The sequence below is a fragment of the Hylobates moloch genome, unplaced genomic scaffold, assembly GCF_009828535.3.
Source record: "Hylobates moloch isolate HMO894 unplaced genomic scaffold, HMol_V3 SCAFFOLD_21, whole genome shotgun sequence".
Lineage (NCBI taxonomy): Eukaryota > Metazoa > Chordata > Mammalia > Primates > Hylobatidae > Hylobates > Hylobates moloch.
Genome location: NW_026652296.1, coordinates 54,413,816 through 54,428,519, shown reverse-complemented (window position 1 = coordinate 54,428,519; position 14,704 = coordinate 54,413,816). Strand labels below are relative to the sequence as shown.

At 40.4% G+C, this 14,704-nt stretch overlaps 1 long non-coding RNA gene across 1 annotated transcript; it reads right to left on the bottom strand.

Moving 5' to 3' along the window:
- Positions 1 to 10,354: 10,354 nt before the first annotated feature.
- On the bottom strand, positions 10,355 to 13,934 carry LOC131382211 (uncharacterized). The gene is made up of 3 exons (XR_009211480.1): positions 13,663 to 13,934; positions 12,683 to 12,798; positions 10,355 to 10,476 (listed from the first exon to the last, which is right to left on the bottom strand). It is a non-coding gene; the product is annotated as an uncharacterized LOC131382211 (long non-coding RNA).
- Between the last annotated feature and the right edge of the window lie 770 nt (positions 13,935 to 14,704).

The following is a 14,704-nucleotide window of genomic DNA, read 5'->3' as shown; positions in this document are numbered from 1 at the left end:
GCCAGCAGAGTGAGACTCTGTTTAAAAAAAAAAAAAAAGGGACCTGTAATGCCAGGCACTGTCATTTTCTTGTAGAATAGGGCATTCCATCAGAAGTTATCTAAGAGTTGGAGCCTCATCCTCCTGATTATTCTGTAAACCAATGACTAACATTTCACAGTGATAATGTCTTTTTATTGGATTCCCAAAAACACATTACCAAATTTTGATAATTTAAAGATTCACACTTAAAAAATGTTTACATTCATTTTCCTTTTGATGTGGTTTGGCTGTGTCCCCACCCAGATCTCATCTTTAATTCCCACATGTTGTGGGAAGGACTTGGTGGGAGGTAATTGAATCATGCGGTCAGTTCTTTCTCATGCTGTTCTCGTGATAGTGAATAAGTCTCACGAGATCTGATGGTTTTAAAAAGGGGAATTTCCCTGCACAAACTCTCTTCTCTTGTCTGCTGCCACGTGAGACATGCTTTTCACCTTGAGCCACGATTGTGAGGCTTCCCCAACCATGTGGAAGTGTAAGTCCATTAAACCTCTTTCTTTTGCAAATTGCCCAGTCTTGGGTATGTCTTTATCAGCAGTGTGAAAACAGACTAATACACTTTTTGTGATAGATTAAATTTTCCATGTACTAAGAAAACATAAAAAAGAATAGTGCAGGCTGGGTGCGGTGGCTCACGCTTGTAATCCCAGCACTTTGGGAGGCCGAGGCGGGCGGATCACGAGGTCAGGAGATCGAGACCACGGTGAAACCCCGTCTCTACTAAAAATACAAAAAAAAATTAGCCGGGCGTGGTGGCGGGCGCCTGTAGTCCCAGCTACTCGGAGAGGCTGAGGCAGGAGAATGGCGTGAACCCGGGAGGCGGAGCTTGCAGTGAGCCGAGATTGCGCCACTGCACTCCAGCCTGGGTGACAGAGCGAGACTCCGTCTCAAATAAAAAAAAATAATAAAAAAAAAAGAATAGTGCAAATTGTAAGGAAATTTAAAATATAAGTTAACCAATGTGATGAAAATAAACAGAAGCCTAGATCTCCCCATAGAAGAAGGTGCTTTGGGATTGCTGGTTTCTGTAGTCTTCTTTTACCAGCAGGATGGAGACAGGGTCCCTGATGAGAATGGGGTGAGAGCTAAGGGTGTTGGTATAGTGAGAATTCAGGGTGAGGCTGCTGACCAGGGTACTGAGAGGGGAATTTCTTAGAAGTGCAGCTGCCTGCCCATTCCGGTGAAGAGTGAAGATGAACAGAGCTTTGCACTGACCCTGCTGCTCTTCCCTTGGAGTGGCCAGTGTGGAATCCCATGAGCTACTAACAAGCACAGTTACCTTTGCAGATAAAACAGCAGTAATTTAGAGGAGAATTGCAATTTACTGAGATTCACTAAAAGACTACCCAGGAGGGAACGTTACTTGCTATGTGATATTTGTCCAATCAAATTTAAAAGATGTTTATTAGCTCATGCCTTTCTACAGTAATGCATCATCTTTCATGGGGTTGCAGAGAAACTCAGTGCAATAATTTCTTTGTTTCAATTCTTTTGCTACATATAATTAATCTGCATTGATAACTATGGTATTTTGGGGCTGTATCATTTGGGAATTGCATTCTCAAATACCTTTATTGTGATGCTAAAGAGTCCCAAATCATAGTATATTAAACCAGATATATATATTTCCTTTCATATAACAAGAAGCTTGAAAGGAGGTAGTGCAGAGCTGAAATCAAAGTCCATAGCCCTACCACGGTCTTAGCGGGTTCTTTCCCTCTGTTTTACCATCATTAGCATATGGTTGCCTGAAGGTTGTTTCAGAATTAAAAGATGGCTGCTACAACAACCAGCCATAGCATCCATTTCATAAGCAGAAAGAATGAGCAAGGGAGAAAAGATTCCTACTAGTTCAGCAGTCCCCCTTTGGATAACTCTCTTAAATGACCCAGACAAAGACTTCCTCTTCCATCTTATTACCCAGCATGATCTTCTAGAGAGGTGGGGAAATGTAGTTGTACCTGCCCTCAACAACATAAGGATTCTGTTAGTAAAAAGGAAGGGTAATATGAATATTGGGTAGGCAACTGGTAGACTCTGGCTACCACTGTGTGCATTTTAGTGAATGAAAGATGACGATGTGGCGTGTATATTCTTAGAAAGGCCATGTAAGATGATGTTATCTGTGGGTCAAATGAATTTCCCTTCAGGTGACTAAAGTAGCTACACACATTCCTTGCAGGAATGAAAAAGAAAAAGAAAAGGAAGGAGGGCAGGGAGAAAGCCACTGCCACAGTTGTGGCCGAGTGAAAGGTGAACACCTAGGTGTGGTAGTTCCAGTAGGGCAGATGGAATTGTTCACTCTTTCAGTGCCCCCTTGTGCCCAATATACTGTAACAGGATAATACAGGGAAACAGTCAAGAAGGAAACTTTTTGAAAACTCCATTCATTAAAGCTACAGTGTAGCAATGGGTGGTTTTAGCTACTAGAAATGCAAAAAAATAAAAAATACCTATACAGTATATAACTTCATGATGTTGGGACAAGACGTCACAATGTTAAGGCATATCTTTCTTGTACTAAGTAGTTCTCTTGTCAAAAAATATGTTTTACTTACATTTAAATTTGGAGCTGTTGGGCTTTTTTCCTCCCTTATATTTATGTATGGTCTGATTTTTTTTTTGTATTGGCTGGTTCTTCATTACTCTACCAAGCTAACTGTACTTATGTGTAAACTCAACTTAAGCCTGATGCAAGGGTCTTTTGTTTGTTTGTTTTATTTCATTTTTAAATAACTGTCTGAAAAGCGCTGGAATATGGGTTGCAAAATTTACCAGCAGCACTATCATCCAACAATCAGTTAAAAAATGTGAAGCAAAAATAAGGCTGCTCACACCCCTGTTATGGGTAGGCACTCATTGAACATTGTGTGTGCCCTGCAGACCTGCATTCTCCAGTGGTCCCAGTCCGGTTCCACAGAATCAACTTTTAGAACTGTAATCATCAATACAGACCAACTTACTCAACTCCCTCTTTCACAGATAAAGATGCTGAAGTCACGAAGAAAAAACAAATCCTCTCACAGTCTCATGGGACAGGGTAGGAACTAGAACCAACGACTCATCTGGAGTTCATATTAACTCCGAACTGTGGCCACCGTTTACAGAGACTCATAGGAGAAGCCACTTGCTCTACAGTGTGAGGATTGCAAGCAGGGCTAGGATCCAAGCTTAGAGTCCCTGAGCCTTTGTCTCCTGTTCTTTCCTGTGTGCTTATGTAGTCAGTCCACTTTCCTTCTCCAACATGAAGGCTTGGCCCATTCCAGGCCTCCTTTGGAAGAAAGTGGGTAAACTATGAATGCCATTGTTTAACACCGTCAGTTGGAAAATTAAAATGTTTCTTTCATTAGAAATAAACTTTTGTCAATTTAAACAGTGGAAGAGTAATTCATCACAGGGGAAGAGGAATGAGAACCTTTGGCATTTATTTTCAATAAAAGATCCTGCTAGTAGAAGAAAACCTGAAACCCTGGTTTTACTGATGCCCATTAACGTGTATACTGGAAGCAAGAGTATGAAGCTCTTAAAATCTGCCCTTTCAAAAACTTAAAAAAGTTACGTAGGGAGTTATAAGTACATAAGATGAAAATGAACACCTTCTCTTAGTAAATGTATTTTAGGAGCATAGAGAAATTGTAAAGAGAAAGGTGAGAGTAGTAGAACTTCACCTGGTAATTTTCTGGGGTAAAAGAAAAGGGGATAAAGGGCCCGGGGCTATATTACTGAAGAAAAAATGAGAGAGAAGGGCAACACACTGTTAAGTAATGTATGCAACATTCTGCCCTGAAATTCTTATTTTGAGTAAGATCTTTTACCTTCCCTGACAATATGATCGTATTGAGCAGTTTGATTAAAAAAATTGTGGCTTTGTTCAGTAAAAACCTAAATACCAGGGGAATATCTGCTTTCTTTATACCCATGTAATTAGGTGGAAAATGGAAAAATCCAATCAAGCTGTGTCTGTGTATCTAATCTGATTGGCTTTCAACTGGATCATAGAGGAGATAAGTGGCATTTCTACAAGATAGCCATTCAGTCACTTTGTTATGAACTTTTTCCTTACCTTAAATTCATCCATAAATGCCATTTATACTCTGGTCCCAAAGGTAGTGAGGTGGTGAGTAGAAAATAGAATCTTAACACCCACTTCCTCTGTTCAGTTACGTCTTTGCTCCTTCAAGTATGGTCTACAGGCTGGTCATCACCTGGGAGCTTGTTTGAAATGCAACTCTCAGGCCCTCACTCTGACTTGTGCAACCAGAATCAACATTTTCAAAATATCTTTGGGCAAACTGTATGCACATTAAAGTTTAAGAAGCTGTCAGTCACCTATATAACTTCTGTTCACATGGAAATTCTGACTATGAAGCTGCTGCTTAAATCTAAGATATACTTCACATGACTTACACACCTATTCTGGAAAATATCTGAAAATATCCAGGAATAAAATGCATGAGACTATCTATCTGTGTATATATGTTTCTGCTTGACTTTTCTATTTTTTACTATTTTATGGCAACAAATATTTTATTGAAGCAGCTTGGGTTTTTTCTTTTTTGATTGGTTAACTGACTTATTCATCCCACAAATCTTTATTAAACACTTCATGTGCCAGTAAATTAAAAAAGATGATGAAGACATGCCAATCTCCTCAAGAAAATCAGACTCTGGCAAGGGGAGCAAAATTAAGGTTTCAAGGAGCTCAGATATTCATAACCTCAAGCAGGTCACAGACACCCTTGCTATCATGAAGAAAGCTAAACAAAACTTTTCTAGGAAAATGTCCACAATTTCAAGGAATTCATGGTACCATTGGAGACCCTTTGTAGAACTCCTCAAGTAGGTTTTCCTAATCTGGTGCTCACCAGTCACAGTGTCTGGGATTCATGATTTCTTTCTTTTTTGAGACAGGGTCTCTGTCGCCCAAGCTGGAGTGCAGTGGCACAATCTCCACTCACTGTAACCTCCGCCTCCTGGGTTTAAGTGATTCTCATGCCTCAGCCTCCCAAGTAACTGGGATTACAGGCGTGCACCACCATGCCCAGCTAAATTTTTATTTTTTTATTTTTTGGTAGAGATGGGATTTCACCATGTTGGCCAGGCTGGTCTTGAGCTCCTGATCTCAAATGATCCTCCCACCTCAGCCTCCCAAAGTGCTGGGATTACAGGTGTGAGCCACTACACCCAGCCTATGATTCTTAGAGGTATTTTAAATCTCCTGAAATTGTACATAAAATTCTATTTTTATGTGCTGTTTTCTGGGAGGATAAACCGTAATTTAAATCTGGTTACCAGTGAAATTCACTCCCCAAAAGGAGATCTGGCATGTGATAATGATTTTGAAGGTTTACATTGGCTTTTCAGCTACTTAGAAAAGTCTTTACATGTGTCATCCTTAGTGACTCAAGAGTGGGTTAACTGGAGATTTGGTGGGAAGGGGGTAAAGTCTAAAGAAAACAGAAGTGAATTGGTTTAGCTTTCCACTCAAATCGACTTTCCTTACCTGTTGAGCAGGCATACCCTTGTGTGTTCTGACTCCTAAACTTAGTCTTCTCTGGGCATCACCAATCAACCCCATCATCCCAGGAGGCCAGTTGGGTCCTTAAGAAGCAGCCTCCCAGGTTTCCTGTGGAAGACAAGCCAAGTAGATCCTTTTTAAGGACCTTCATGACCAAGGACCTTCTTGAAAGAAAAAAGAGAGTATGAAGGGAGAGAGGGAAGGAAGGAGATGCATTGCCATGACCTTGTCTTTCACTGATAGTACTAAAAAAATTTGTTTTGAAAAAGTTTGCTGAAAATGCAGCCAAGATGTGGGCAAGCCTTTTCTTTGGGCAGAATGAATTTTAAAATGATTTAAAGTATATTTTAATAAGATTATTTAAATAAGAGTCTTAGCTTGACTAAGGATGCTCTGTTAATAAAGCTTCAGTTCTCTTTCATAGTGTTAGTATTTTAAAATATAGCTCTCTGTATTCTTTTTCTTGAATAATCTTGGTTGTCTTTACAAATACTAGCAATTTTAATGCTTTCTTTGTAATATTTTGTGCTTTAAAATATGTATCTTTGGTTGGGCGTGGTGCCTCATGCTGTAATCCTAGCACTTTGTGAGGCCAAGGTGGGAGGATCGCTTGAGGCCAGGAGCTCAAGACTAGGCTGAGCAACATAGACAGACCTCCTCTCTATAAAAAATAAAAAATAAAAAATTAGCTGGGTACGGTGGCATACACCCGTAAACCTAGCTACTCAGGAGGCTGAGGCAGAAGGTTTGTTTGAGCCCAAAAGTTCGAGGCTGCAGCAAGTCATGATTGCACCACTACACTTCAGCTGGAGCAACAGAGCAAGACCCTGTCTCAAATAAATAAATAAAAATGAAATATCTATTTTTCTTTTGGTCTTTAAGGGTAAGATACATAAAGCAGGCAATGTGCTAAAATGTGCTTCTTTTTCTCTTTAATGCTAACTTTTGACCTGTAATCTCAGTCACATATACAGAACTAGATTTAACAACCAGGGAACACTCTAGGTTAGTAAAAGTTGGCATGCAACTTCTTTGAAACTGAGTTTCTTGTTAGATGATGAAAACTTAGAAAAACTCTTTTTCTTTTCTTCTGGGTAGAGCTTTGTGTAGATTGGTTTGTAATGTACATGAGGGTTTCTTATTTTTTAAAGCTGGGCTTCATGTATGAATTATCATTTTAATTTATCTAATAGTGACAATTTACTGTAATTGAATCTTTTAATTGAGAAATACCAGGGTATTTTACAGGCATTAATTAATGCTTCCTACTTCCCTGTGTGGTAGGTAAATGTTAACCTTGTTTAATAGGTGGAGAACTTAAAGAACACAGTTGAGTGTTCTGGGGCCACCCAGAAACTCAGCGGGTGGAAGGCCTAGACAACCCATTTTGGTTCTGGACCGATGCTCATTCCCTTGGTTCTCGAGCTAGAATCTGGCCTTTGCTCTGATTTATGTGGAATAAGAGAACAAGGAAAAAACATGGAGATCTCTTAACTTTTATTCTTTTGCTTTATAAATGAGGAAACTGAGTCAGAGAGCAGTGATGTGAATTCACTATCCATGATAAAGTTACTCATTTGTTTATTCATTGAACAGATATTCATTTAGTACCTGTTGCATGGTGTGTATGCTTCTTAAATTCTGTAAACACATTGAACAAAACAAGCGAAGTCCTTGTTCTTAAGGAGCTTATATGACAATGGGAGGAAGAGAACAGTCAATAAACAAATAGAAAAATAACTGATACTGAATCAGGTTGTAGTGTTAGTCCGTTTTGCATTGCTATGAAGGAATACCTGAGGCTGGGAGATTTATAATGAAAAGAAGTTTATTTGGCTCATGGTTCTGCAGGCTATACAGGAAGCATGGTGCCAGCATCTGCTTCTGGTGAGCTCAGGAAGCTTTCAGTCATAGTGGAAGGCAAAGCAGGACCAGACAGCTCATGGCAAGAGAGGGAGCACAAGAGAGGGGATGAGGTGCCAGGATGCTTTTTAGTGATCAGATCTCATTGTAAGGAACAGAGTAACCCTCCATTACTGTGGGAGGGGCACCAAGCTACTTATGAGGGATCTTCCCCGCTAACAAACACCTCCCAGCAGGCCCCACCTCTAACGTTGGGGAGTCACGTTTTCACATTAGATTTGGTGGGAACAAATACTGAAACTGTATCATTTGTAATAAGTGTTTTTTGGAAAAAAAAAAAAAAAAAAAAGCCAAAATTAAAAGGCTGCGGAGGAGGTGCTATGTGTGTAGGGGTGGAGCTGTTGCTATTTTATATATGATGTACAACAGAAGTCTCATCTGTAATATAATGTTTCTGTTGAGACATGACATGATGTACAAGTCATGCAGGTAGCTGGAGAAAGTTTTTCAAGCAGAGGAATCAGCATGTGCAAAAGGCCTGAGGTAGGAGAATACTTGACTTCTTTGAAAAACAGAAAGGAGGCTAATTTATCCAAGAGAAGCAAGCAGGTAGAAGGGTCATAAGCAATGAGATCAGAGTAAAAAGGGGGGCAATATTTTAGAGAACCTTGTAAGCCATTGTAAGGACTTCAGCTTTAACCCTGACATGTGAAATCATGAGAAAATCAGGGCAGAGGAATGATGTAATCTGACCTACATTGTAGAGGGCTTACCCTGCCTGTTAGGGGGAGACAAGTCAGGGGTGTGTAGAGGAAGTGTGCAAATAGGGAGACCAGTTGAATGTGCAAGACACTATACGGACATTGAATATTGATCAAGACTGGTGGTAAGGAATAGGAAAAGCTGTCATAAAGCTGAATAACCGTTGTATTAAATTCCAACTTCAAGGCACAGGCCCTTCTTCTTTTTTTTTATTTTTTGAGACGGAGTCTCGCTCTGCCGCCCAGGCTGGAGTGCAGTGGCACAATCTCGGCTCACTGCAAGCTCCACCTCCCGGGTTCACACCATTCTCCTGCCTCAGCCTCTCCGAGTAGCTGGGACTACAGGCGCCCGCCATCACGCCCGGCTATTTTTTTTTTTAATTTTTTTTTTTTTTTGTATTTTTAGTCGAGACGGGGTTTCACCGTGGTCTCGATCTCCTGACCTCGTGATCCGCCCGCCTTGGCCTCCCAAAGTGCTGGGATTACAAGCGTGAGCCACCGCGCCCGGCCTAGACTTCACATTTAAGCTGTGACCTAAATCTTTCAAAGGAAAATGAACACGATCTGGTTTGCTGGAGGAACAGACGTATACCCACAGTGTTGGCAGTGAGGGAACATGAGGTTGACAGCCGGGCAGGAACCAGATTAAGAGATTGGATCTTATTTTCAGTACAATGGGGAGCCATTGCAGGTTTTAAGTACAAGAATAACTTATGTTTTAAAAAAGATCGTTCTGGCTGCTGAGTGGTTAATAGATGGCAAGGAGAGAAGCAGAAAGATGGAATAGAAGGCAATTTCAGGTATCTAGGCAATAGAGGGTGAAGAGTGGAGCTACGATTCTATGATAGCTAACTTCCGTATTTGCCTTCAGTGATTCTCTCCTTTTGGTATTTACACCCTTTGGAAGTCTTCTGCATTTTACCAGGGTTAGTCTCAACGTAACCAATAGAATACGGCAGAAGTGATGGTCTGCTGCCTCTGAGACTAGGTTATAAAGGCTATGACTTCCATCTTGGTCTCTGTCTTTCTTGGATCTCTTGCTCTGAAAGAAGCAAGCTCCTAAGTTTTGAGCTACCTTAAGGAAAGGCCCATGTGGCAAGGATCAGCAGCCAGCAAGAAATGGAGGCCTGCCAACAACTACACAAGTGGCCCCAGAAGTAGACCCTTTATTCAATAGAGATGACAGTTGGCAACTGGCTATGATTCCAAAATTACGGGGATAAGTTAGGAATGGAGAAATAGATTTAATAATCTCTACAGCCAGGTGTAGTGGCTCATGCCTATAATCCTAGCACTTTTGGCAGCCAAGTGAGGCAGATTGCTTGAGGCTAGGAGTTCAAGGCCAGCCTGGAAAGTATTGCAACACCCTGTCTCTACAAAAAATAAAAATAAAAATAAATAGGTGTGGTGGCAAGTGCTTGTTGTCCTAATTACTAGGGAGGCTGAGGTGGAAGAATTGCTTGAGCCCGGAAGTTCGGAGCTGAAATGAGCTGTGATCGCATCACTACACTCTACCCTGGGCTACAAAGTGAGACTCTGCTTCTAAAATAAAAAAAAAAAAGAGAGAGAGAGAGAATACCTAAAATATAGGTAGCATTTAAAGCTGTGGAACTGGATGGGGTAATCTAAATCAAATTTATTGAGAAGAGACAAGAGCCAGGGCATGAATGAATGAAATGAATGAATGAAATATGAATATCTACATTAAAACACAGCTCCCTTTAAAAATTAAAACTCAAAATGGGAATACATATAGGGGTTAAGTTGTCCATACTGGGAATATTCAATACTAGACATTACTACTGAAGAATATTTCTTAAACTTCTTTATGATGTGACATTTACACACCGTGAGTGTGTGTTAAGGTTGCTGTGGGGACCTTAACTCTTGAACTTCCTGATATTTGGTATATTTTCATTTTAAACCTTCCTATTCTATCACAATAAATTTACAAGTTAAACATGTATAGCTATGCACAGTGGCTTTGAATGTGTCTGATTTTCCAAGGAAACATGCACTATGGTATTGGCTATTTATGAGTGTGGAGAAATCTAAGGAAATTATTTTCATTTTATATTCCTCAGCAAATTACAGCTCGACATGGGCCTTTAAAAAATAGACTTGCTTTACTTCAAACAACTTGCTTACCTTGAGGTTTTCTGGGAACATAGGGCCGTATACTTTTGAGAGCTCTTTCATAAATGATGGGATGTGCTGCAACCTCTCAGCTCCAGGCACCTTGAAACAGGCAGGGGGGTTTATCTTTTGCCTTCCGTGTTTGCTTAAGGAAAACTAAAAGCAATCTTCTATTTGAGGTCAAGTTCTATTACACTGAAAACATTTAATCTTCAACATACACGATTAAGATAGCACATCTGTAGTGGTCATGAGGATACATGACCAACATGCCCCATAGAAAGATAGTAAAGGAATCTCTTGTATTGGTGGAATAATAGGACTGAAACATATTGAACTTCTTGAAGGGAAAGTATAAGTAGCATCCTCTCCTTTTGCTTTCTGGACACATCTTTTCCCATCTCCAGAAAGACGGAGTCCCCAGGGAATGAAGACTTTTGATGTGGCCTTAAGTTTGCAATTTGTGCTTCCCATAAAAATTCCTCCCCCAACTGTGTACTGTATGTCAGTCATGATATGTCACCAGCAGGTGGCAACAGCGAGTGCAATAGAATGGAAAACCCCAGGTCGGAATCTCTGCAGATCACTAGGAAGGGTGGCATGCCAGTGTACACAGTGTATGCAGAAGGGAAATTACTGCTATTTTTTTTTTTAAAGTGCTTTACCACTCTGTCCTACCTCTCCAAGAGTCCATTTTCTTTCTTCCACAAAAATTGATTTAGACCAGAGGTCGATACTCTTATTAATCAGAGGGAGGTCCTTTTAATAGCCTGTAGGTCTTTTCCGCTACATCAGGGACAGGGGGGTTTGCCCTTGTTTGTTAAAGAGTTCTCGTTTTCTGACTTGCCTGCCCCTATGGGCCTCTTAAAACAACTCTGAAAGCAAGTGGCAAAAAATAATTTTTTACTAGAAGACTTAGCAAGAGCCAACTAATTTGACCCATTAAGTGGGATATCAGAAAGCTAGGAGGAGATGATGGGGTTGTTTGCCAACATGAAAGAAAGAGAGATATCACTGGTTTTTTCTTTTCTTTTCTTTTCTTTTTGTTTGTTTGTTTGTTAAGCTGGCAGCTGCTGTAGTCAGAGGGATTCACCGGCATTGACTGCCACCTGGTTGGGGAGGAGTCCTATATCTTTGCAGATTCCATCTCAGAGATGGGACATTGTCCCCCTGTAATTGCCTGTGTGTAATTTCAGGACTAGCATCATGATAGATACTATATGGCAGAGCAGGCATGCTTGGGCTTGTCATATGTACAATGAGGGACTCAAGCTGTCTTTCAGGTCCAAGGAGCAAGGTTATTTGGGGAAAGCTCAGCTGGGAGTGAGTGTTCTTGAGGAAACATCTGCTCCATAGGAATGTAGACCCTTAGAAGAACATCCTTTGCAGGTTGTGCATGAGGCAAGCCATAAATTAGTAGGATGAGCTCCCCCTGTAGTCTACTCTGAGTACAGAACTACCTTACAGACAATAATTCAGTTAGGCCTTAGACATCACAGTGCACCAAGGCAAATAAATCCAAAAGTGGGAGGATACGCTTACAGGCACAGCCTTAGTGGGGGGAACTGTAAAAAATTAACCCTTCGTGTTCCTCTGAAAGCAAGTGTATGAGCATTTTCTGGAAACCTAGTGCCTCCCATCCCACTTGGAATCTGAATTGCTTGCAGTTTCCTGAGATGCCACTCCAGCCATCCATGAGGCCTGTTCTCACTTCACACATACTCTAAGACCAACGACTTGTCATATTATTGAGAAGGTGGGAAACTATTTATATTACCACCTAAAGAAAGCGCATTCTAAGAAATCAGGCTATGACTTTGGTTTTGCCGATAGCTGACATTTCCAATTCTGGCAAGTCACAAAAATTTCATTTCCACTTACTCGTGTGTCAAGTAGGGTAATGATCCTGCCTTGGAGACCCTATAGAATAGTTGATGATAATAATAATAATAACTAAATGATGATCGCTTATTCACATGCTGATTTCCAGCCTGATAGTCAGGCTCTTCACCCGTCGATGTCAGAGAAAAGCCAATGTCCTACCACCATCTCCAGGGCCCTGTATCATCTGACCACTTGACTTCTGACCTTGTTTCCTCCTGTTCTCCTTTTACTCATTCAAACTAAGAAACTAGCTTCCTTGTTATGTCTTGAATACACTCGGGTCTTTGCATTGCCTATGTGCTCTTCCCGGACTGCTCTTTCTCCAAATATGCAGATGATAGACTTTCTTCCCATCTTTCCATCTTTGTTCAAATGCTGCCTTCTTAATTAAGTCTACCTGGCCCACACATTTTACAATTAGAACCCGTCCCCAACCAGACTCCTAACCTCTTCATTTTCCACATTCAAAAGCACTTACCTGTTAATTATGATTACTGTTTACTGTCTCCTCCAATTAGAATATAAATTCTTTAAGTACTGGAATTTTTGTTTCGTTGGTTTGTTTTCAATGGAGTATCCAAATACCTTGAAGTGCTTAACATACAAAGGGATTTGATTAATATTTGGCAGATGAATGGCAACACAGCAGTCCTGTTAGGTACACACACAAAAACACACATGTATACATATATTCACACACTCCCACTCTCACATACACTTGTATAGAGAATTTAGATTTATTTTATAACTTTTTGAGGTTGATTAATAACCCATTCTGTGCTCCTATTACAAAAGTAGCACAATTAGAAATATTTGAATATGTCTTCAGGTGAGTCTGTTAATTTTCTTTTGAATGATTTTAATCAAAAAGTATATTACAGAAGAAATACACCTTAGGCATTTTAAGAGAAAATGCAGTTCTATTATTTTCAGTGATGTATAATATAAAGTAATAGTAAGGGGGCTACTGAGATACTGCAAATAAACACCCTGCTAGACCTAGTTGAATGGATAGATAAGACTCATTTACAATTAACACACTGTTTGTATGCAGTTGGGTTGTTGTAAATCTGTTTGAAAACAATTTGTTCTCAAGTAAATTGAAACACCCTCTACATTCATTCTTGTTTACATTAATTTTATTAACCTATTTTCTATCGATAATGGGAAAATAAACTGTAGGGACATAGACAAAGCTGTGTTTGAACGGTCACAAATTACAAATCACAAGGGATCTTAACTGACGAGTTTCTTTCTTGAAAATGTGTTACTCTACAATGTAAACATCAGGTGCTTTGATTGCTGTTGGCCTACTCATATTCATGCTTCTTTATCTGGGATCCTTCCAAATGAAGCATCCAGAAAATGTTTGAGTCACAAAAATATGGGCTTTGTATTGTTTACAAAGGAATACTGCTGGTAGAGATGAGGGATGGATTTCAGTTCTATTTCACTCACCTCACATTTTGGTTTAGCGTTTCCTATTTTTGGGCTATCATTACATGAAGGAAGCCTACCAACTTTTGCCAGGCACTTTGCATCTTGCCTTGTTTTGAATGAGAAGCTCTAGATTCTTCCCCATGTCTTCTACCACAGCTTTAGGATGGCTATTTGGCTTTGACTGAACACTCCAGCAGAGTCTTATCATTTTCCCAAACAGAGCATTACAGGATTGTGTAGTTGTAGATGTTAGAAAGTTCTTCCTCACATATAGCTAACATTTGACTCTTGGGAGACAGCCTTTGTAGCTAGCTGTAGATCTGCCTAATAATGGAATAAGAGGCTAGATTCTACCTCTTCCTTCCCCTGCATGTCAAGATCCTTTCTCAAGAAAGCTAAGAGTGGCATTGCTTCTCAGCTTTTTCTTCTCCAGATTAATAAAACTATTTCTTAACTTTTTTTTAAGAAAGTGAGCATTTATAGGCACACACACAGTAGTTTATATCACCATTTTTTAGAGGTTAACTGCTTTCCTAGATGTGATCTTGTGCTTTTTGCCGCTTGGAAGAAATACTTGATAAGAGAGTAAAAGGAAAAATAATTTCCTCTGCAGAGGCTTTTGACCGGATAACTTCTGAGGAACATATATTGTCTGAAAAAGAAGGCACAAAATTATTTCATGGTGAAGTCTACATAGGGTACACTGGCAATAACTGTTTACCTCTTTCAGGCCAGATTTAGATGTTCTTTTTTTTTTTGAGACGGAGTCTCGCGCTCTCACCCAGGCTGGAGTGCGGTGGCGCGATCTCGGCTCACTGCAAGCTCCGCCTCCCGGGTTCCCGCCATTCTCCTGCCTCAGCCTCTCCGAGTAGCTGGGACTACAGGCGCCCGCCACCGCGCCCGGCTAATTTTTTTTGTATTTTTAGTAGAGACGGGGTTTCACCGTGGTCTCGATCTCCTGACCTCGTGATCCGCCCGCCTCGGCCTCCCAGAGTGCTGGGATTACAAGCGTGAGCCACCGCGCCCGGCCTCAGATTTAGATGTTCTTACTGACATCATT